Source organism: Sus scrofa, chromosome 8, assembly GCF_000003025.6.
Source record: "Sus scrofa isolate TJ Tabasco breed Duroc chromosome 8, Sscrofa11.1, whole genome shotgun sequence".
Classification (NCBI taxonomy): domain Eukaryota; kingdom Metazoa; phylum Chordata; class Mammalia; order Artiodactyla; family Suidae; genus Sus; species Sus scrofa.
The window spans coordinates 71,726,006-71,751,402 of NC_010450.4; the positions used below are offsets into that span (position 1 = coordinate 71,726,006).

Genomic DNA, 25,397 nt, shown 5'->3' on the forward strand with positions numbered 1-25,397 from the left:
GTTTTTAATTTTCTTAGTGTCTTCCCTTCCCTCTTCTCTCATTTTTATATCAAGATTTATTCACATCCTCATTTGTCTCCACCGTTACTTTTTTTTTCCTTCTCTCATTTTTTAGAGTACAGTTGATTTACAATGTTGTGTCAGTTTCTGCTGTATAGCATAGTGACCCAATCATATATATTATATATATTCTTTTTCTCATACCATCTTCCATCGTCTTCTACTCCAGGAGATTGGACATAGTTCCCTGTTCTGTAAGTAGGACCCCATTGCTTATCCATTCCAAATGTAATAGTTTTCATCTACCAACCCCAAACTCCCCATCCATCCCACTTCCTCCCCCTACTGGCAGCTACAGATCTGTTCTCCCTGTCTGTGATCTGTTTCTGTTTTGTAGATAGCATCATTTGTGTTCTAAATTTAGTTTTCTGAGGAATCTCCATACTGTTTTCCACAGTGATTGTACCAATTTACATTCCTACTAATAGTGGAAGAGGAGGGTTCCCTTTTCTCCACACCCTCTCCAGTATTTATTATTTGTTGACTCATTAATGATGGCCACTCTGACCAGTGTGAGACAAGTGAATATGAAAAGAGTATTGGCCAATGCATTAGGATTTATGGGTTTAATTTAGATTCTGCTAATCAGAGTGTTACCTGAATCCTAATTCTGTAATCTGAGAAAGAATGGGGTATGGATGATTTCTAGGGTCTCTTTAAACTCTGATAATCTGTGAATTGGTGTTTTTCAGTAGCATTTCATACTTTTGAATCCTTCCTTCTTGAAATTCTCTTTCCTTTGGTTTCTGTAATATTGTACTCATGGCTTTCCTCCTGCCTCTCTTGCCATTCCTTCTTTGCAGGCTCATCTTCCCCTCCCTGAAGATTCAGACCTAGGTACTGTACTCTTTTATCACTTTCTATCTATCTTCCATATCACTATACATATCTTAGGCAGTGTAGTCAGTGATCATGCTTCAGTAATTTTGTACACACACACACACATCAGTGGTCCCCAAATTATATTTCTTTTTTTTTTTTTGCTATTTCTTTGGGCCGCTCCCGCGGCATATGGAGGTTCCCAGGCTAGGGGTCGAATCGGAGCTGTAGCCACTGGCCTACGCCAGAGCCACAGTAACGCGGGATCCAAGCCGCGTCTGCAACCTACACCACAGCTCACGGCAACGCCGGATCCTTTAACCCACTGAGCAAGGGCAGGGAGCGAACCTGCAACCTCATGGTTCCTAGTCGGATTCGTTAACCACTGCGCCACGACGGGAACTCCCCAAATTATATTTCTAATCTAGACTTCTTCTCTGAGTTCTAGACCTGTATATAAACTGTCTACTCAATATCCCCATTTGAGTGCCTTTTAATCCCAAACTCAACATGTCCAAAACCAAACTCATAAAATCTTTCCCTCTGTGGTGTACCCAATCTGGGTATATGCCACCATCACCCACCAGCCTCTAATAGTTGTACAAGGCATAAATGGGAGGGTCTGAAGTAGTCTCCTTTTCTTTTTCTTTATTAATTTATTTTAATTATATATATATATATATATGCTTTTTTTTTTTTTTTTTTTTTTTTTTTTTTTTTTTTTTGCTCTTTTGGGGCCGCACATGGAGGTTCCCAGGCTAAGGATCAAATCAGAGCTATAGCTGCCAGCCTACGCCACAGCCACAGCAGCACCAGATCCGAGCCATATCTGCAACCTACACCGCTGCTCACAGCAATGCTGGATCCCCAGCCTGCTGAGGGACGCCAGGGATCGAACCCACATCCTCAGAGATACTAGTCGGATTCGTTTCCTCTGCGCCATATGGAAACTCCTGTTTTTCTTTTTACGTTTCTTTTTATTTATTTGTTTTTGGCTCTGCCTGAAGCATGCAGAAGTTCCAAGGCCAGGGATCAAACCTGTGCCATAGCCTTGACCTGAGCCACAGCAGTGACATTGCTGTATCCTTAACTCCTGTGCCATCAGGGAACTCCCTGCAATAGTGTCTTCATTGATCAACCTGCATCTGTTCTGTTTTCCCTCTAATCTATCCTTTACAGTGGGGCCAGAGAGATTTTTTTTTAAAGGCATCTCTACTCTCGTGTCTCTGTGATACTTTTGCAATATTCTAACAGCTTTTAAGAAATTAAGACCAAATTCATCGTCATGGTCCTGCCTGCCTCCCCAGCTTCATCCCACCATTCTGCCCTTTGTTATCTCAGTACCAGCTACACTAATCTTCTTTCAGTTCTTCAGATATACCATAGTCCTCCCACACACCCTACAGGGACTTTGTCTTACTCTTCCTTGTGCCCAGAATATTTCCCATCCTCTTCCCTGTTGCACATATTACTCGTCCTTATGCTTTGAGCTCAGTAGTGACTTTGAGAGTGGTCTTCCCTGGCTCCTCCAATCTAGATAAGGTTCCTTTATTAAATGTCCTCTTAGAACTTCTTTTCAGGAGCTCTGTTCTGGCTCAGTGGTAACAAACCCGGCTAGTATCCATGAGGATGTAGGTTTGGTCCCTGGCCTCGCTCAGTGGGTTAAGGATCCTGAGTTGCAGTGAGCTGTGGTGTAGGTTGCAGACTCAGCTCAGATCCCACAGATGTTGCTGCATCTGTGGTGTGCCTATACATAATCTTGTTCTTTTAAGAAACAGGACCTTTCTGAAATCAGGTCATATTTTCTCCTACATCATGGCTTTGCAATACTATTTCAGAAAAGTCTCAGCTTCTGAACATTACACATGAAGCTTTTTTTGTCATCTTGGCTCCTGTTTCCCTCCCCAGGCTTGAATTCTCTACTCCTTTTAGCACATATCATGCTATCCAGCTATTCTGCGTATCTTGGCATTTTCTTGAATATATGTGCTGTGCTGTGCTTTTACACCATCACTACCTTTTGCATACTTTTAAATCTTCCTGAGATTCTACCTTCTTTCTTTTCCTAACTAGGTCCTATTTCCTCTCTAGTCTTCAACTGAATTGTAACTTTCAGTACCTTCCACACCCCAGAGTAAAGTAGCGGCACTCCTTTGTAGACCCCATAGTACCTCATGTATATTTCTGACATAGCACTTACCACACATATTATAATTTTTGTTTATATCGTGTCCTCTTCCTATAAGTTCTTTGAGGGCAAGGTACTGTATTTTTAAAAAATTTTTGTTTCTTAGGCACCTGTTATGGTGTGATACTTTGGGCTTAGTAAATGTTGGTTTAATGAGTGCATGAAAAGAATACCAAAGCATAAGGATTGTGTGCCTCAAAAGTGGAATTTCACATAAATTTTTAGAGTATCTTTCCTTGGATAGTCTAAGGACAATATTAGCAGTTTTTCTGAGTTAGTTTAGTAGTAACCTTTTGTCAGTTTTATGTAAAAGCATTTGAATTTGATATTTGGGTTAGGAATAGGCAGGAACTCCCTGAAAAATTCCTTTAGAAGAGAAAGCTGTTGTGGATGATGAGAACATGTAAGAAAGCTACCAGGCCTATTCCTGTAACCATTAACCCCTCTCATCTCCATAAGGGACCACCCCTTTTAGTTTTGCTTCCCTTTTTAAAGGCCAAGATTTCCTGTTCCAGAAGGGAGTAAGCTTAAATTAAAACACATCAGGTTATCTTCAGTTTTCTTTTAAGTTTGAATGATGTTCCAACAGTAGTTGCTTCCTGGGGGTTTCCAGCTTTGAGAAAAAAGTTAACAACTAAACTCTTGACTACAACATTAGCTATGCCCAGGGACAGGATCTTTCTCTGTTATTTATGTTACATAAAATGCTCACCTTTTAAATAGTGTTCTGTGCATTTTAAAAAAATTTACAGGGCTGAAAGTAAAAATTCTTTTTTTTCCCCACCATCTTATTTGGGAATCCATAACTTCCACAGGGTTTTCCAATCAGTAAATCAAATCCTGTTTACTCTTATTTTGTGTCCTCTGTCCACAAGGTTCCATACAGTTTTGGACATCTTACAGCTGACAAATGAATGAAGACAGCTTATTTTCCCTCTGATTTTAAAAGCTTTTTTTCTTTTCAGTTCTCTGTTAATCAGTTTTGTAAAGTGTGGAGAAAAATACATGTGAACATAAAGCTGTTGTTTGAGCTGCTCTTAAAACTTTTTTAATTAAAAAGTCAGTAAAGGAGTTCCCATCGTGGCTCAGTGGTTAACAAATCCGACTAGGAACCATGAGGTTGTGGGTTCCATCCCTGGCCTTGCTCAGTGGGTTAAGGATCCGGCATTGCTGTCAGCTGTGGTGTAGGTTGCAGATGCGGTTTGGATCCCATGTTGCTGTGGCTGTGGTGTAGGCCGGTGGCTACAGCTCTGACTAGACCTCTAGCCTGGGAACCTCCATATGCCGTGGAAGCGGCCCTAGAAAAGGCATAAAGACAAAAACAAACAAACAAAAAAGTCAGTAAAATGCATATGGCTGTTGCATAGATGATAATGATGATAATTAAATTAGCCATGGTAATTTACAAAATTACAAAAAAGAAATACAAAAGCCTGTTTTCTTACTACTTGAGAAGAAGCAGCCTTGGATGGAATGAGGTAGTGAAATAGAGGGGTATAGAGAATGAAGAAAGGGAGGAATGATGGAGTAGATCTGACTTGACCTGCTGGAGCCTCTGTGGGCTTGGCATGATGGGAATTGTCTGCCTGCTCTCTAAAGGCTGTATAGTCAAGGTTTTAATGAGGCTTAACCTTTCTCTTACCACATTGCGTCTTTTTTTTTTTTTTTTTTTTTTTTTTGTCTTTTTTGTCTTTTTTGCTATTTCTTGGGCCGCTCCCGTGGCATATGGAGGTTCCCAGGCTAGGGGTCCAGTTGGAGCTGTAGCCATTGGCCTACACCAGAGCCACAGCAACGCAGGATCCGAGCCGCGTCTGCGACCTACACCACAGCTCACGGCGACGCCGGATCGTTAACCCACTGAGCAAGGGCAGGGATAGAACCCGCAACCTCATGGTTCCTAGTCGGATTTGTTAACCACTGCGCCACGACGGGAACTCCCACATTGTGTCTTGTGGCACGTTAGTGTGCATCAGCATGATAGGGGTACAGTTGTAAAAACAAATGGTTTTCTAGAAATTACTGACAAAAGAGGTAGTTGTTTCAGGTGTCAAGTCTACCTTCAAACTTGCAATTTCAGTCATTGTCATTGTTATCATAGAAAGGTTTAAAAGGTATTTGAGGACCTATACATGGCCACTCTACCTCTCCTCATCTTCTACCTTATTTTTCATTCACTCAGCCTTAGCCAGCCACAGTTAACCTTAGCCGTCCTGCTTTTCCTCAGACATAGCAGACATAGCTCCTTGTTATAGCTCAGTGTTGTCCAGAAGTATTGTCCAAAAGCAATATAAAGCAGGCCACATATGTAACTTAAAAATTTCTAGCAGCAACATTAAAAAGATTAAAAGCAGCAAGGGAAATTAATTTTATTAATGTATCATATCTAACCTAATATATCTAAATAAGATGTTTACTGTTTTCTGTGTGTTTGAAATCTTATTTCAGCTGTATTCAAATCTGTGTTTGAAAGTTGTGTTCAAGTATCAGCTTTTAAATTTAAATTAAATAAATTGAGACACACTACAAAATTGAGTTCTTTAGTTACCAAATCACAGCTCAATTGCTCAGTAGGCATAGATGGACAGGACACTTCTCACTACTCTCTATGTAAAGAATACTTTCCTATAGAAAACCTTTTGGTTAATTCCCTTACCTCCTTCAAGTTTTTTCTCAAATCTCACCCTCTCAGTGAGGCCTACCAAGCATTCTATTCAATACTAAAACGTGCCCATAACTCCCCACACCCCATACTTCTAATCTGCTATACCCCACTCTATTTCATCTCTTTTCACTATATAATTGCTTATTTATTATCTTCATTGTCAGTTGCCTCCCTCCCTTTCCTCTGCTGCTTGCTAGACAGAAGCTTCATGAAGCCAGAGACCTTTGTTTTGTTCATTGATATATCCCAACACCTAGAATAGTGCTTGGCTTGTAACAGGTAAACATTTAGATTAAATTTATTAATGAATGAGTCATTATAAAAACTTGTTGAAATTATTAACAAATATATACTAGATTCTAGATACAATTCAAAGTTAAAAAGCATCATTGACCACATTCTTCTTAAATAGATCTTGAATGCATTCTCTGTACCTTATGTTGTTTTAATTTGGGAGTAGTGAGAGAAAAATGAGGGGTACAAAAGAAGCTTATAATTTAGTTAGGAAGCCAAGATTCAGAAAAAAGAGAAAAAAACAAAAAATACTGCATTCTCTTGCATACATTAGAGAAGTGACTTAAAACATGGTTTCTCTTATTGTGCTACATGTATTCCTTTGAGAATATTTAAGTAGTTATGTGTCTATCATTAACTATTTGACAGGATTCAGGGAACACAACAAATCGGAAAACTAAAAGTATTATAAAACATACACTTGAAAACAATGACAATCAGAGAATAATTTCAGTTTTGAAAATTGAATTTAGCAAAGACAATCTCTTCTTTTTTTTTCTTTTAAAAAAATGTTGCTGGAACAACTAGACATGGTTATACGAAAGAATAAATGTAATCACCATATCACCCTTCGCAAATTAACTCAAATGTATCACAGGCCTAAATATAAAATGCAGAACTATAAAGTTAGAAATAACACAATAAAAAACCTAGATATCCATGGGTATGGTGGTAATTTCTTAGATACAACACTGAAGGCACAGTCCATTAAAGAAGTAATTGATAAGTTGGACTTTGTTAAAATTTAAAACTTCTGATCTATGAAGGATAATGTTGGGAGAATAAGAAGACAAGCCACAAACTGGGAGAAAATCTTTGCAAAGACATATCTGATAAAGGATCGTTATTTAGAATATACAAAGAACTCTTAAAACTCAACAAGAAAACAAAAACCTAATTAAAAATGGGCCAAAGACTTCAACACCTCAGTGAAGAAGATATACAGATGGTAAACAATGCATATGAAAAGATGCTGCACATCATATATCATCAGGGCAATGCAAATGGGCACAACTGTGAAATACCTTATACATTATACACCTTATTAGAATGGCCAAATCCAAAACACTGTTGGCAACAAGTGCTGTTGCAAAAATGTGGAGCACCAGAAACTCTGATTAATTGCTGGTGGGAATACATAGTTATATAGCCAATTTCAAAGACAGTTTGGGGTTTTTACAAAACTAAATATACTATTACTATATAGTCTATCAGTCACAATTCTTGGTATTTACCTAAAGGAGTTGAAAACTCAGGTTCAGGCGTACACAAAAACCTGTACATGGATATTCATAGCAGCTTTAATCATAACTGCCAGAACTTAGAAGCAGCCAAGATATCCTTCAGTAAGTGAATGGATACAGGGGCACATCCAGACGGTGAAATATTCACCACTAAAAATAAATGAATTATAAAGCTTTAAGAAGACATGGGGGAAGCTCAAATACATATTACCAAGTGAAAGAAGCCAATTAGAAAAGGTTATATACTATGTGATTCCAACTCCATTACATTCTGGAAAAGGCAAAACTATGGAGACAGTAAAAAGATCAGTGGGTTGGGGCAAGGGAGGGTGATAAATAGGTAGAACATAGAGGGTTCTTTGGGCAGTGAGACCTCTCTGTGTGATTTTATAATGATGGATACATGTCATTTGTCCAAACACATAGAGTGTGCAACACCAGGAATGAGCCCTAAGGTAAACTATGAACTTAGGACAGTTGTGATGTGTCAGTGTAAGGTCATCGTTTGTAATAAATGTATCACTCTGTTGGGGGATTTTGACAATGTCTGCATGTGTGGGCAGGAGTGATATGAGAAATATCTGTATCTTCTTCCCAGTTTTGCTTTGAACCTAAAATTGTTCTCCCTCAAATCTTTTTTTAAAAACTAAATTTGTACAGATCTTTTAGAAATAAATTTATTCTACACTTTGTTAGGGAAAATTATTTTAAACCTAGAATTATGTATCAGCCAAACTGTTAATCATTTCACATTTTAGAAAGCACTAAAAACTTGTGTTTCTATGCATCCTTTCTTAGAAAATTATTTCAGAAAGTATGCCACAAAACTTATAAAGATAAATCTGAAGAAAGAAGCTGTATAATATAAGAAATGGAAAATGTACCCAGGGATATGTTAAAAATTTTTTTCTAGTGTGGCAGTTGTTGGCTTAGAAAGCAGTTGGTCCAGATTAAAACTGAGCTTCAAGAAGGAATGGACTGGGAGTTTGGGGTTAGTAAAGGCAAACTGTTGCATTTGGAGTGGATAAGCAATGAGATCCTGCTGTATATAGCACAGGGAACTATATCTAGTCACTTGTGATGGAACATGGAGGATAATGTGAGAAAAAGAAAGTGTGTGTGTGTGTATATGTCTGTGTGTGAGTGACTGGGTCACGTTGCTATACAGAAGTTGACAGAACATTATACATCAAATAAAATAAAAATCCTTTAAAAAAGAATCAAAAAATTGATTTCAGGCAATAAAATTGGAAAAAGAAATATATTAGGGGAGTTTCCGTCCTGGCTCAGTGGTTAATGAATCTGACTGGCATCCACGAGGACGCAGGTGGGATTCCCTGGCCTTGCTCAGTGGGTTAAGGATCTGGCATTGCCATGAGTTGTGGTGTAGGTCACAGATGCAGCTCAGATCCTATGCTGCTGTGGCTGTGGTGTAGGCCAGCAGCTATAGCTCTGATTCGGCCCCTAGCCTGGGAACCTCCATATGCTGTGGGTGTGGCCCTAAAAAGACAAAATATATATGTTAGGGATATGATGGAGACATTACTTCTCTTAGAAACAATGTTAAAGCCACTTGGAAACTCAAGGAAAATTAAAAAAAAAAATTGTAGTGATCGAAATATGAAACAGACCAAAATGGGGCATGATTTTAACTGATTAGTGGAGTATATTCCACTAGAAAGAATTTTTCACTTGATCTTAAAACTAGAATGCTTTACTTTGTGATAGTGATCATGACATTAGAACAGAACAGCAGAGATGGAACTATAATCCTAGATGTTTCTTAGCTTTATCCTAAAGAATATTTACATGTTTGCAAAGTTATAAACAATATTTTTGGGTTTTGTAGTTTTTATTGAAGTATAGTTGATTTACAGTATTAGTTTCAGGTAAAGAACATAGTGATTCAAATTTTTTTTTTTTTTTTTTTTTTTTGTCTTTTTGCCTTTACTTGAGCTGCTCCCGCAGCATATAGAGGTTCCCAGGCTAGGGGTCTAATCAGAGCTGCAGCCTCCAGCCTACGCCAGAGCCACAGCAACGCAGGATCTGAGCCGCATCTGCGACCCACACCACAGATCACAGCAATGCCAAATCCTTAACCCACTGAGCAAGGACAGGGATCGAACCCTCAACATCATGGTTCCTAGTGAGATTCGTCAACTACTGCGCCACGACGGGAACTCCAGTGATTCAGTTTTTTAATAGATTATACTCCACTTAAAGTTATTACAAAATAATGGTTATAGTTTCCTTTGCTGTACAATATTTCCTTGTTGCTTATCTGTTTTATAGGTAGTAGTTTGTATCTCTTGATCTCCTACTTACCTCTATCTTGCCCCTCCCCTCTTTTCTTTCCCCACTGGTAATCACTAGTTCTCTGTATCTGTGAATCTGTTTCTCTTTGTATTAGCTGTACACACACACACACACACACACACACACACACACACACACACACACAGAGTTTATTTTCTTTTTTAGATTCCGCATATAAGTGAGAACAGAATACTTGTCTTTATCTGGTTTATTTCACTAAGAATAGTAATGTCCAGGTCCATTCACATTGTTTTGAGTGGTAGAATTTCATTCTTTTTATGACTGAAAAGTAGTCCATTGTATATGTATACCATATCTTCTTTACCCATTCATCTTTGATGGACACCTAGGTTGCTTTCATAGCTTAGGTATTAATGATGCTGTGAACATTGGGGTGCATTTATTTTTTTATTTATTTTTGAATTAGTGTTTTTGGTTTTCTCAGATTGAATGGTAGTTCTATTTTTAGTTTTTTGAGGTCCTCCCTTATTGGTGTCCACAGTGGCTGCACCAACTTACATTCCCACCAACAGTGTACAAGGGTTCTCTTCTCTTCACATCCTCATCAACATTTGTTATTTGTAGACTTTTTGATGATAGCCATTCTGACAGGTGTGAGGTGATATCTCATGTGGTTTTGATTTACATTTCTCTGATAATTAGCACTGTTGAATATCAGATACAACAGATGTATCTGTTGGCCATCTGTATGTCTTTTTTGGAGAAATATCTATTCAGGCCTCCTGCCCATTCTTTAATTGGGTTGATTGGTTTTTTGATACTGAGTTGTATGAGCTATCTTTATATTTTGGATATTAATGCCTTATCAGTCATATCATTTGTAAATATTTCCTCTCACTTGGTAGGTTGTATTTTCTTTTGTTGATGGTTTTCTTTGCCAATTTGTTCGATTTCTGTGGCTGGGATTTCCAATACTGTGCTAAATAGAAGTGGCAAAAGTGGATGCCTTGTCTTGTTCCTGATTTTAGAGGAAGGGCTTTCAGCTTTTCATTGTTGAGTATGATGTTAGCTGTGGGTTTGTCATAAATGGGTTTTATTATGTTATGTTCCCTCTACACCAACTTTGATGAGAGTTTTTATCATGAATGGGTGTTCAGTTTTGTCAAATTCTCTTCTCTGTGTTGAGATGATCATGTGATCTTTATCCTTCCTTTGGTTAATGTGGTTTATCATATTGATTTGAAAATATTGAACCACCTTGGCATCCCTGGAATAAATCCCACTTGAAAATGGTGTATGCAGTTCCTGTTGTGGCTCTGCAGTAATGAACCTGACTAGTATCCATGAGGACGCTGGTTCAATCCCTGGCCTTGCTCAGTGGGTTAAGTATCCAGTGTTGCCGTGAGCTGTGATATAGGTCAGAGATGCGGCTTGGATCTTGCATTGCTGTGGCTCTGGTGTAGGCTTGCAGCTATAGTTCTGATTGGACCCCTAGCCTAGGAACTTATGTATGCTGAGGGTGTGGCCCTAAAAAAAAAAATAAAATAAAATGGGGTATGATCCTTTATATATATTGTCAAATCTTGTCTGCTGGTATTTTGTTGAGGATTCTTGCATCTATGTTCATCAGAGATATTGGCCTGTAATTTTCTCTTTTTTTGTAATGTCTGTCTCATTTTAGTATCAGGGTGTAATGGTAGCTTTGTAGATGAATCCCCCCACTTTTTTTGTCTTTTTGTCCTTTTAGGGCCGCACCCTCGGCATATGGAGGTTCCCAGGCTAGGGGTCTAATTGGAGCTGTAGCCACCGGCCTACGCCACAGCCACAGCAACGTGGGATCCGAGCCGCATCTGCAACCTACACCACAGCTCACGGCGACGCCGGATCGTTAACCCACTGAGCAAGGGCAGGGACCGAACCCGCAACCTCATGGTTCCTAGTCGGATTCGTCAACCACTGAGCCACAACGGGAACTCCTCTTTTTTCTTTATTTAGTCTTAGCAAGTTGTTTGTTTCTAGAAACTTGTCAGTTTTTACCTAGGTTGGCAATTTGTTGGCCTTTAACTGTTCATAATGTTATCTTACGTGGTTTTTTTTTGTTTTTGTTTTTTGTTTTTTGTTTTTTTTGTATTTCTGGGTATCAGGTGCAATTTTTCCTATTTCATTTCTTATTTTATTTGGGCCCTCTCTCTTTTCTTCTTGATAAGCCTGGCAAAGTTTTATCTTTGCCAAAAACTAGCTCTTGGTTTCTCTGATCATTATTTTTTCCTTCCTTCAGTTGAATTTGGGTTTTATTCTTCCCTTTCAAATCCATTTAGATGGTAGGCTAGGTTTTTTTATTTGAGATTTTTCTTGTTTGTGTGTGTGTGTGTGTGTGTTTGAGGTAAGCCTGTATTGCTATAAGCTTCCCTCTTGGCGTTCCTTTTTCTGCCTGCCATAGATTTTGCAGAGTTGTGTTTCCATTTTCATTTGTCTCAAGGTAATATTTTATGGTTTCTTCTTTGATTTCTTTATTGACACACTGATGTTTTAGTAGCTTGTTGTTTAGTCTCTGTGTGTATGTGCGTTTCCCATTTTTCTTCCTGTAATCGATATCTAGTTGTACCATTGTTATCAGACTAATAACGACTTCTGTCATCTTAAATTTTTGAGACTTATTTTGTGGCTTACTATGATCTGTCCTGGACAGCATTCCCTATGCCCTTGAAAAGAATGTATAGTCTGTTGGTTTTGGATGGAATACCCCATAGATACCTCTTAAGTCTAACCACTCTATTGTGTCATTTAAGACCACTATTGCCTTACTGAGTTTCTGTCTAGGTGACCTCCATTGATGTTATGTGGGCTATTAAAGCCCCCTACTGTCATTGTATTATTGTAAATTTCTCCATTTATGTCTGTTAATGTTTGCTTTGTATATTTAGCTGCTTCAGTATTGGGCTAATAATATATGAGTACAATATCCTCTTCTTATATTGATCCCTTTATTGTTATATAATGCCCTCCTTTGTCTTTTGTTATACAGACTTTGTTTTAGAGCCTATTTTGTCTGATAGGACAAAGGGAGTATTGTTATGGACTTTGTTATAGAGTCTGTTCTTTCTGTTAGGACAAAAGGATTGTCACAGGAATAATTTCTTGTCTCTTCCATCTCTGTGAAATATCTTTTTGCATCCCTTCATTTTCAGTCTCTCTGTGTCTTTAGCTCTGAAGTGAATCTCTTGTAAGCAGTACATAGATGGATTTTTGGGTTTTATTTAATTTTAGAATAGACCTATAATCAAAACATAGATGATTTTATTATGGCTTTGGAACAGAAAGCAAATGTTACTGAATTTTAACAGTGTAAAGATAAAAGAACTATTGATGGAAATTGGAAGGTAGGGTGCAGTAAGGAGATGCCTACTACAAAATGAGTACCAGAAAGAGAATGTTGGAAGTCGATGCTTTTAAATATACTAAAGATACTGTTATAGTTATCAATATAGAGAGGAAGAAGGGAGCTGGAAGAGTATGAGTAAAATCTTTACCTATAATAATAAAAAGTCAATAAATTTATTTTCAAGTTGATATACTAGCAGTATAGCTAGTAGTATAAACAGAATAATGCGAAATAGTTAAAAGTGATTATTTCTAGGAACAAATGGATCACAGGTTATTTATCATACTATGCCCTCTGAAATATTTGATGGTTAAGTTCTGTGTATTGTATAAAATTTAATTTAAGAAATTAAAAGGCCTTAGATAATAGGCCCTTTTAAATTGATGCATTCAGAAGAAAGGATAGTTAGAAGGCAGTATCTGTTGGGGGAAAACCAGATTATACATTTGTAAGGAAGAGAAATTCTTATCAAGACTGCTCTGTTCCAAGTCATATTATGATCCCAAAATTCTTCATCTTATATCTGTTACCATCACCAGATAGTATGTAGAGGCCGAGCACTCTCTTAAAATATTTAATATCCCTCACCTGACTTAACACATAACATTCAGTAAACATTTGTAAGTTGCTTATTTGTATAAACCTTGTGTGCACTTAAGGTTCAGGTTATCCTTTTCAGAGGCACAGTGAGGTATAGAGGTGTCACATTTACTAGGCCTTAGTTTCCAACTAGCACTTAGGGGAATACTCACCAGGTAACTCAGTGCTTCTCACTTATGAGTGTTCCTATCACAGTGGTGAAGAAAATTATGTTAATTTACAAATATTAGAACTTTGTCATTGAACTCTATAGTCTCATACATAGTAGACACCTCAGGTATTTTTTGAGTGAGTGAATGAATAAATGAGTGACCTCTTTTGCAGAATCATATGGGTATAGAGAATCCCACAAAAATATAATCTCTGAAATTGCCTGTGAAATCAGTTACTCACACAGGAATGGGTCCTTATCTTGGAAAGATTTTTTTTTTTTTGGTCTTTTTAAAGCTACACCTGCAGCATATGGAGGTTCCCAGACGAGGAGTTGAATCGGAGCTGTGGCTGCTGGCATACACCACGTCTAGATCCTAGCCACATCTGCGAAGTACACCACAGCTCACGGCAGTGCCAGATCCTTAACCGCTGAGTGAAGCCAGGGACTGATCCTGTGTCCTCATGGATGCTAGTCAGATTTGTTGCCATTGAGCCATGATGGGAACCTTGGGAAGAATTTCAATGTAATTGACTCTTGTGCTATGTTCTTGCATGTCCTTTTTCTAGAGAGTATGTTTTAAGTATCATTGCTTAGATTATTGATACTTTTCTCACTCCTTTGAAGTACTTTATGAGCACAAGGGAATCTCTAATTTTATTGATGCCGTATTTTAGTTTCTACTCTTCCACCTTAGTATCAACATTGTGTAAGAGTTCCATTTACTGTCTGTTGTTCCAGAATCTTGGTTTGCAAGTTTTGGAAGTCTTCTGGAAGGATAGAATGCAAAGGGGAATTGTCATATGCCCTTCTTTTCCTCAGAGGTGCTTGATTTACTATCCAAGTCAGTGGTTAGTATATGAGAAACCAAATCCTCAGCACTTACCATGGGTCATTCATACGTGGTTGAATGATGTCTGCCTAGAATGTTTTGGGTGCTCTATAAACTAATTCTCTAAGTAGTTTAAAAAATTATGCCATAGTAATTTACGTTAACTCTCTTTCCATGGTGATTGTTTGTGGGTTGAACTCCACCTTTACTCCACAAAAAAGAGAATTGCTAAAAACTTCATCATCTTGGTCTAGATTTCTTTGCAACAAACCGTATTATCTGATTTAAATAATAAAACCTGACTATAGATTTCAGTGTAGTAAAAAAAATCTCCAAGATGAAATCCTGAGTTGTAAAAGAGACTTGTAAGACTATAACAGGTTAGCTAAGAAAGTCACAGTTCACTTGGCTTTAGCCTTCTAGCATGTAGGAAAATACTGTGTAGCTTAGTGCTTCCCATTTACAAGTGCCCCATCATAGGGGTGAAGAAAATAAAGTTAATTGACAAATATTAGAGCACTGACACTGAACGTTCAATGTCAGTGCTCTAATATTTGTCAATTAACTTTATGAACTCTTTGGTTTAGAACATATTAGAACATAGTGTTATATGTGAACTTGTGGCCAAGTGTGTCTGTGTGTATAACAGGTATTAATAAATAGCACAAGATTGCTGAAGCATGGAGATACTTGGTTTCAAGTCATAGTTTAAGTGTTCTTTGAAACCAAAATTATAAGTCCAGGTGACCAAAAACAGAACACCTTACCACTTGTACTGGAAAGTCCCTATGAGTAAAGTTTCTTCCCAAGTGGGCACATTAGATCTAGTTGCAAAAGCTAATTCTTTGCCCTTAGTGTCAAAGATGCTGCTGCTATTTCCACTAATGTTTATCCTGGAAATATTATTAAGCTTAGTAAGGCTACTGACTTTCTTTCCTCCATCTCTCTCCCTCCCCTCACTCTCTTTCCTTATCTTCTAAACATTTTTAAAGTGCTCATAGTGTAAAAGACATATACTAAGGAGAATTCTAGGAGATCCAAAGATAAGCTAACACTTATCACAAGGGACAAATGAAAAATTCCTGAAGGAGTTTTTTGAAATACTGTACCTCTTGTACTCTAATAAAATCCACTCCAAATATACACATAAATGCTTTGAAGTTACTGTCATAGAGATCCATTGTCCTTGATAAGAATGTGTCCCTGTGGTGCGGTGAGATCAGCAGCATCTGTGGAGCACTGGGACGCAGGTTCAATCCCTGGCCTGGAACAGTGGATTAAAGACTTGGCATTGCCACAGCTGTGATGTAAGTCACAACTGTGTCTCGGATCTGATCCCTGGCCCAGGAGCTTCATATGCTGTGGGGTGGCCAAAAAAGAAAAAAAAAATGTCTCTCTCACTGTAGTAGAAAAAAAAAAGTTGAGAATTAAAATGTACAAACAGAGACACGTTTACAAATATAATAATATATTTTAATCGTTGTATATTTGAATGTTATAGGGTAATATTTGGGGTTATTTTGAAAATACTAAATATGCTTTCAGTCCCTCTATAAATTCTGTTCTGTTGTGTTTCAGTCACCTTTAGTATTAAGTCATTAGTGGTCCAAGGGAAGCAAAAGATAGGTAGATGATACCAGAACAAGAAGATTCATAGGGTAAAGGAGGAGGAAATAGCATATGGGAAGTATCCCTAACAGGAATTGGGAGCAGAACAGAAGGAAAAGAAGGGGAAAAGAATAGACTCCTGTGTCCCGGCTCCATGAGGTTGTAACTTTAGAAAGGGTTGGTGTAGGAGTTTAGAAACAACCCAAGTTTCAGGGAATTCTAAAGCAGTAGAGGTTGTTTTCTTTCCTTTTCTTGGGCAAACTGGGCCATTTTCTTTAAAAAGCATCTTGTATAACATGAGACCACCCAAGCAATAAGTTGAAAATGGAAAGTAGTAGAATGAGTTGGGAGCAGACAAAGTTTCCTTCTCTCCTGTTTTACACAAAATCAAGATTGATTAGGTGGAATTCCTAGGTTTCCCTTTGAGCCTAGTAAAGGTAACTGGGGCACAAACCAGCTGTAATCTTCTATAAAAAGATGCTCAGCAAATCCAAGGAAGCTTATCTAGGGTTTGTGGAAGGACCACCTAATGTAAGTGAGAGGACATAGAAATTGTTTTTTATAATCCTCAATGTCAGAGGTTGTAATGGGGGCAGGGGTTACTGATGGGAGGGATTTACCAACAGCATATCATCTATAGGAAATACTAAGTTATTAAACCAGCAATTACATGTCACCATTGCTGGAGACCAGAGCTAGAGCCAGCAGAATGCCACAATGTAGATGGGGAACTATGTAAAAAAGGAAACTGTTTCTCTGTATTGGATATCAGCGTGATTCACAAACTCAAATGCTCATAAATGGCAGAAACAATATTGCCAATCAAAGTTTAGTTACTTCTGAGTTAAAGAAGTCTCCTGTAAGTGAACATTTAGTTAAGTTTAGAACTCTTTTCTCCTCTTCTCCCCTTTTGTCCTTCCCAAGAGCAAGCTAAGTCCTGCCATTGTAGGGAGAGGTAACTTGTTCTGGTGCGGAGCTCTAGTGTCTGCTGGCTTTCACTGAGGTGTCTGATCCTGCTGGTCTGTGGATGATGGTAATTTATGTTCATTGCTGTAATATCCTGCCTTGGCCTCCGGACTCTAAGGTACCTGTACTTTGCATTATCTGATCACAACCCTGAGCTACTTTGGATTCCCCATCATTCAAGCCTCTTCCTTTGGCCATTGCACGATTACAGATGCTTCCCAGTAGTGGTCTTCACATTGGGATACATATAACTCTGGAGGTACACTAAGACATTCCAAGGAATAGGTGGGCAAGATTGTTGTTATTTTAAAAAATCAACTGTATTTACATATGATTTATATGATAAAATTAATCAATTTTAAATGTAAAATTCTGTGAATGACCCTTGATGGATGGTTATCATAATAACTACCAATTCAATCATGGTATAAAACATTAAGTCATCCCAGTAAGTTCTTTTATGCCCTTTATAGTCAGTCTCCTTCCTCCACCCAAGGCCCTGAAAGTCACTAATCAGTCTTCAGTCACTACAGTTTTGTATTTTCTAGGATGTCATTTAAATATTATCATATAGTATGTAGCTTTTGGGGACCAACTTCTTAGTATAATGCTTTTCACTGGTCTTTAGTGCATTCACACACACACACACATTTTTTTTTTCTCAAATTATCCTCCATCATGTTCCATCACAGTAACTAGATATAGTTCCCTGGGCTATATAGCAGAATCTCATTGCTTATCCACTCCAAATGTAATAGTTTGAATCTACTAACCCCAAACTCCCAGTTCATCCCATTCCCTCTCCCTCCCCCTTGTCAACCACAAATTTATTCTCCATGTCCATGTGTTTGTTTCTTTTCTGTAAATAGGTTCATTTGTGCCATATATTAGATTCCACACAGAAGTGATATATGGCATTTGGCTTTCTCTTTCTGACTTAACTTCACTTAGTATGAAAGTCTATATCTAGTTCCATCCATTTTGCTGCACATGGCATTATTTTGTTCTTTTTTATGGCTGAGTAGTATTCCATTGTGTGTACATACCACATCTTTTTAATCCATTCATCTGTCAGTGGACATTTAGGTTGTTTCCATGTCTTGATGTCTTAACTATTATGAATAGTGCTACAATGAACATAGGGGGTGCATGTATCTTCTTCATTGAAAGTTTTGTCCAGGTATACAGGAGTGGGATGTATGGGGTCATATGGTAGTTCTGTATTTAGTGTTCTGAGGCACCTCCATACTGTTTTCCGTAGTGGTTGTACCAATTTACATTCCTGCCAACAGTGAAGGAGGGTATCATTTTCTCTACACCCTCTCCAGCATTTGCTATTTGTTGACTTGTTAATGATGGCCATTCTGACAGGTATGAGGTGGTATCTCATTGTAGTTTTGATTTACATTTATCTTTTTTTTTTTGGTCTTTTTAGGGTCACACCTGTGGCATACAGAGGTTCCCAGGCTAGGGGTCAAATCAGAGCTGCAAGTGCTGGCCCATGCCACAGCCACAGCAATGCAGGATCCAAACTTAAAGACAAGACATTAAGCCATTTAATGTGTAAGTCTTTTTTTTTTTTTTTTTTTGGTCTTTGTTGCTATTTCTTGGGCCGCTCCCTCGGCATATGGAGGTTCCCAGGCTAGGGGTCGAATCGGAGCTGTAGCCACCGGCCTATGCCAGAGCCACAGCAACGCGGGATCCGAGCCGCGTCTGCAACCTACACCACAGCTCACGGCAACGCCGGATCGTTAACCCATTGAGCAAGGGCAGGGACCGAACCCGCAACCTCATGGTTCCTAGTCGGATTCGTTAACCACTGCGCCACAACAGGAACTCCTAATGTGTAAGTCTTTTAAGCCATTTTGAGTTTATTATTGTGCATGGTTTGAGGGTGTGTTCTGGTTTCATTGATTTACATCCACCTGTCCAGTTTTCCCAGCACCAATTGCTGAAGAGACCATCTTTTTCCCATTGTATATTTTTGCCTCCTTTGTCAGAGATTAATTGACCATGGGTATCTGGGTTTATTTCTGGGTTCTCTGTTCTGTTCCATTGGGTTATATGTCTGTTTTTGTACCAGTATCACCCTGTCTTTTTTGCTTTTTAAGGCTGCCCCCACGGCATATAGAGGTTTGCAGGCTAGGGATCGAATTGGAGCTGTAGCCTCTGGCCTGTGCCAGAGCCATGCCAAAGCCACACCAGATCCGAGCCACGTCTGTGAGCGAGGCCAGGGATCAGACCTGCAGCTTTATGGTTCCTAGTCGAATTTGTTTCTGCTGAGCCACAATGGGAACTCCCACACTGTCTTGATTACTGTAGCTTTGTAATAGTGTCTGAAGTCTGAGAGAGTTATGCCTCTTGCTTGGGTTTTTTTTTTCCTCAGGATTGCTTTGGCAATTCTGGGTCTTTTATGGTTCCATATAAGTTTTCATATAGTTTGTTCTAGTTCTGTGAAAAACGCCATGGGTAATTTGATAGAATTACTTCAAATCTGTGAATTGCTTTGGGTAGTATGGCCATTTTAATGATATTATTCCACTCCAGGAGCATGGAATATCTTTGCTTTTGTTTGAATCCTCTTTAATTTCCTTGGTTAATGTCTTACAGTTCTCAGCATATAAGTCTTTCACATCCTTACTCAGTTTTATTCCTAGGTGTTTAATTTTGGGGGGTTTGATTTTAAAAGATATTATATTTTTATATTCCTGTTCTAATATTTCATTGTTAAAAATACAGACACGCAGCCGATTTCTGAATGTTAATTTTGTATCCTGCTACTTTGCTGAATTCATTGATCAGTTTGAGTAGTATTTTTGTGGAGTTCTTAGGGTTTTCTTTTTTTTTTTTTTTTTTTTTTTTTTTTGTCTTTTGTCTTTTGTTGTTGCTATTTCTTGGGCCGCTCCCGCGGCATATGGAGGTTCCCAGGCTAGGGGTTGAATCGGAGCTGTAGCCACTGGCCTACGCCAGAGCCACAGCAACGCGGGATCCGAGCCGAGTCTGCAACCTACACCACAGCTCACGGCAACGCCGGATCGTTAACCCACTGAGCAGGGGCAGGGATCGAACCCGCAACCTCATGGTTCCTAGTCGGATTCGTTAACCACTGCGCCACGACAGGAACTCCAGGGTTTTCTATATATAGTATCATGTCATTTGCATAGCCAGTGCATAGCCAGTACTATGTTGCATACAAGTGGGGAAAGTGGGCATCCTTGTCTTGTTCCAGATTTTAACGGGGAGGCTTTCTTTCTCCATTGAGTGTTATATTGGCTGTGGATTTGTCATAAATGACTGTGATTGTGTTAATGTATGTTCCTTCTATACACTTTGGTAAGAGGTTTTATCATGAATGGATATAGTGCATTTTGCCAGATATTTTTTCTGCATCTATTGAGATGATTTTGTGGTTTTTGACTTCAGTTTTGTTAATGTGCTGTATGACATTTATTGATTGGCATGTGTCAAACCTTCCTTGTGAACCTGGGATGAATCCCACTATGATTTATTTTATATGTTGTATTTGATTGGCTAAAATTTTGCTGAGAATTTTTGTGTCTATATTCATCAAAGGCATTAGCCTATACTTTTCTTTTTTGGTAGTATTTTTGTTTGGTTTTGGTATTAGGGTGATGGTGGCTTCATAGAATGTATTTGGGAATGTTCCTTCTTCAACCTTTAGGAAAAGTTTAAGAGAGATGGGTATAAGTTTTTATTTGTATGTTTGGTAGAATTGGGCTGTGAAGCTGTCTGGTCCTGGACTTTTGTTTGTAGGGAGTGTTTTTATTACAAATTCAAGTTCATTTCTAATGATAGGTCTGTTCAGTTGATCTGTTTCTTTTTGATGCAGTTTTGGCAGGCTGTATGTCTCTAGAAAGTTGTCCATTTCTTCTAGGTTGTCAAATTTGTTGACCTGTAATTGTTCATAGTATTCTCTTACAGTATTTTGTATTTCTGGAGTATCTATTGAGGTTCTCCTTTTTCATTTCTTATTGTGTGTATTTGAGTTCTTGTTCTCTGCTTCTTGGTGAGTCTGGCCAGAAGTTTGTCAATTTTGTTTACCTTTTCAAAGAACCAGCTCTTGGTTTTATTGTGGGTTTTTTTTCTATTGTTTTTTGAATCTCTGTTTTATTTGTTTCCCCTCTGATCTTTATGATTTCCTTCCTTCTACTGACTTTAGGTTTCGTTTGTTCCTCTTTTTCTAATCCTTTTAGGTAGTTAATTTGTTGATTTGAGATTTTTCTTCTTTTCTGAAGGCATGTGTATTGATGATTTTAATATCCTCTTCTTGAATGGATTCTTTTATTATTAAATAGTGTCCTTCTTTTTCTTTATGGCCTTCATTTTTGAGTCTATTTTGTCTGATGTGAGTATTGCAACTCCTGCTCTCCTGTCTTCTGTTCTTATGAAATAGCTTTTCCATCTTCTCACTCTCAGTTTGTATGTGTCCTTTGCCCTACTGGTGAGTCTCTTGTAGACAGCATATTGTAGGCTCTTGTTTTTTAATCTAATCTGCCACTCTTTGTCTTTTGATTGGAGTGTTCAGTCCATTGATGTTTACGGTAATTATTATAAATATGTCTTTATTGCCATTTTAAACCTTATTTTCCAGTTGATTCTATGTTTTTCCTTTGTTTCCCTTTCTTTTTTTTTGGTTGGATGATTGCCAATTATTTTATGTTTTTGTCTTTTTTTTAGTTTTTGTAAATGTAATGTTTGGTTTTGACTTGTGTTTGTTTCATTCCTATATCTGCCTACTTTAGCCTGATAGACATATAGTCTCAAACACATTCTAAAAGGAAAAAAAAAATCTAGATTTTCTTACTTTCCTTCCCCACATTTTATGATTTTGAAGTCCTTTTTTAACATCTTCGTGTTTGTCCTTTTGCTTTTATTGTCACTTTTACATTTTTTTCCTTTTAGATCTGTATGCTGGCTTATTTAAGTGATTGCTTTCCAATTGTGATTTCCTCCATCCTATTTCATCTTCTTTTATTTAGAGCAGCCCTTTCAGTATTTCTTTTAGAATGGGTTTAGTATTGCTGTACTCTTTTCGTTTTTGCTTGTTGGAGAAACTCTTTATTTCTCCTTCTGTTTTAAATGATATTCTTGCTGGATAAAGTATTCTAAGCTGCAGATTTTTCCCTATTAGAACTTTGAATATATCTTGCCACTCTTTACTGGCCTGTAGTGTTTCTGTAGAGAAATCAGCTGATAGTCTTATGGGCGTTCCCTTATAATTAAGTCTTTGTTTTTCTCTTGCTGCCTTTGGAATCCTCTCTTTAACTTTTGCCGATTTTTATTATAATATGTCTTCATGTGGGCCTGTTTGGGTTCAACTTGTTTGGGGCCCTCTGTGCTTCCTTTATCTGGATATATGTTTCCTTTAGATTTGGAAAGTTTTCAGCCATAATTTCTTAAAATATATTTTCAGTCCACTTTTCTTTTTCATCTCTTTCTGGAATCCCTATTATGTGTAGATCAACCCACTTTATATTACCCCGTAGATCTCTTATATTGCTTTTGTGTTTTTTCATTTGGTTTTCTGTCTGCTGTTGGGTGATTTCTATTATTCTGTCTTCCAAGTTACTAATTCATTCCTCTGCATTTTTCATTCTGCTCTTCAGTGCCTTTAACTCATTTTTTTGTCTCTGCAAATGAGTTTTTTAATTTTTTTTGGCTCCTTCTTATATTTTCTAGCTCATTTTTAAAGTAATGTGCATTACTGTTCATATCCACTCTTAATTCCTTCATATTCACTCTTAATTCTCACTGTCTCCTTTTTGAACTCAGTGTCTGTTAGACTGCAGAGGTCTGTTTCATTGTTTGCTCCTTCAGGTGAATTCTTCTGTTCTTTTAACTGGGAATGGTTCCTGAGCATCTTCATTTCATTCATATATTTCTTATTCTGTGAGTTTAAGGAAAGCAACTACTATAGTCTTAGAGGGCTGTTTATATATGTGAGTGTGTCCGGTTATTTTGTGAAGGCTTGCTATTTATTTTTAGGGTGCTGCTTGTGCTTCCAGGGAGGTGGAGGCAGTAGGCAGGGCTGGTAGCCAGTGCCAGGTTGCTAGGCCCTTGATAGTGGTAAGGACCCACGAGAAGGTGTCACAGGTTTCTCCTAGTTGCAGGGCCCTGGGAAGTGACCTTGATCTTCAGGCAGATGTATGCAGTGCCTAGAGTGTTTCACGGTGGCAGCAGAAGGGCTGGTGCATTCCCAGGGGATGAGAGCAACAACAGGTGGTGCTCAGTTGCAGTGCCCTCCTCTTTGCAACTGCTGATGTGACTTGGGTCACAAGTGGTGCCTGTTCATGGACCCCTGGAGATGGCTGGCCACTCCCACTTCTGGTGTCCGAGATGACTACTGTGGTTTGCCCCCACCACTGTAGCCCACACAAGAGGCACCATGTTGTGCTTAGCGCCCCCAGCTGCCCTTAGCCTGTGCAAGAGGTGCCCAGCCACCCATCACTAGCACAAGTGGCATCTTGCCACCTGTAGCCTCTGCTGGAGGTGCCCTGCCCTCTCAGAGTCTGAACGTGTGCAGGGAATGATATTCCTATGGCAGTCCACCCTCCCCAGCAGTGGTGCCTTGCTTCTCCTACAGGTCCAGATCTCCTCCTGGATTCCCTCAGCTTGGCACTCTGTTCCCCAGCCACTGGCACACTGCTCCCTAGACCCTCAGGTTGTCTCCACACAGCCACCTCTAGTTCTCTCTCCAGAACTGATGTCCAGAGCCTGAGTCTCAGCTCCCAGCCCCCACCCAAGCATCTCACGCTATGGTGTCTGGTGGCAGTGGAACCAAAGGTCTCTGCAGTTCTCACTCTGCTTTGCCCTCCTCAGTCCAGCTGCTGCACTTTTCTCTGTGACAGGTCCCTCTGGGCTGATCTCCCTGTTGGCTAGGTAGTTTCCCAGGGGATGGGTTCCTTTCCTCATTAGCAGCTCCCTCTCAGGAGTGATAGTCTCGTCTTGATTCCTTTTTTCTCTCTCTCCCTCTTTTTTTCTCCCCGTTTGTTCTACCCAGTTATATGGAGGATTTCTTGCCCTTTTTGGAGGTTGCAGGTCTTATGCCAGCATTCAGTAGAGGTTCTGTGCAAATCGTTCTACATGTAGATTTTTTTTTTTTTTGATGTGTTTGTTGAAGGTGAGTGTCACATCTTTTCTGCCATCTTGATCCCTCAGTTTTAGAACTGTTGATACATGCAGCAACATGGATGGATTTCAAAACATTATGCTGATAACTCGGTCAGAACCTCACCACCTTTACTACTACTGTTTTGGTTCAAGTCACCATAATTGCTACTTATATAGTAGCCTGTAAACTGGTTGACTTTCAACCTCTAGGCTATTTTAAGCATATATCCATTTAAACCTTGTTATTTGCTCCCTTTCTTTTAGAGTAAAATCCAAGATTCTTACAAAAGCCAACAAGGACATACATTATCTTCCATTGCCATCCCTACCTTGCCGACCTTATCTCCTACAACTCTCCCTACCTGTGACTCTTCGGTTCCAGCCCTGTTAACCTCGCATATTCCTTCTGCCTGACCACTCTTCCACCACAGTCTTCATTGCTGATCTCCCTTATCTCCTTAAAGTGTTCGCTCATGTATCATGTTCTCAAGGATTCCCCCAACCATCTAGTTTAAATGGCAAACTCTCCATGCACTCCCCATCTCCCTTGTATTACTTTAAAAAAATGCTGTAGCATATATTAATTCTAATATACTTATGTAATTTACTTGTTTATTTTACTTGCTATTTACTGCCCCTTCTACAAGAATATTAGTTGGACAAGAGCAAGAGGTTTATCTATTTCACTGATATACCTCCAGTACCTAAAACAGTTACTGGAACATTGTAATTCAAATATTTGTTGAATGAACAGATGGATGAATTAAATCAAGAGTTAAAAACTGGAGGTTCCAGTTCAAGATGGCATAATAAGAAGATCTTGCACTCACCCCCTCCCACTAACATACCAAATTTCCAGCCAAATAGAATAGTTTCCTCTGGGAAAAAACTAAAAACGTGGAGCAACCTTTCACATCAGACAAATGAGAAGGAAACCACATTTAAGTGGGTAGGAAGGGGTGAGGCACAGTCTTGCCATAAACCCCTCTGGCTCTGTGACCCATGATCAGAAGGAAATTCAAAACTTGGAGCTTCTGGAGTTCCCGTGGTGGCGCAGTGGTTAACGAATCCAACTAGAAACCGTGAGGTTGCGGGTTCAGTCCCTGCCCTTGCTCAGTGGGTTAACGATCCGGCGTCGCCGTGAGCTGTGGTGTAGGTTGCAGACGCGGCTCGGATCCAGCGT

The 25,397-nt window shown here is 38.8% G+C and overlaps 1 protein-coding gene across 1 annotated transcript in view; it reads left to right on the forward strand.

The window, feature by feature from the left end:
* ART3 (ADP-ribosyltransferase 3) overlaps window positions 1-25,397 on the forward strand; it is a 121,534-nt gene that overhangs the window by 52,207 nt on the left and 43,930 nt on the right. The gene's annotated exons all lie outside the window — the stretch shown is intronic.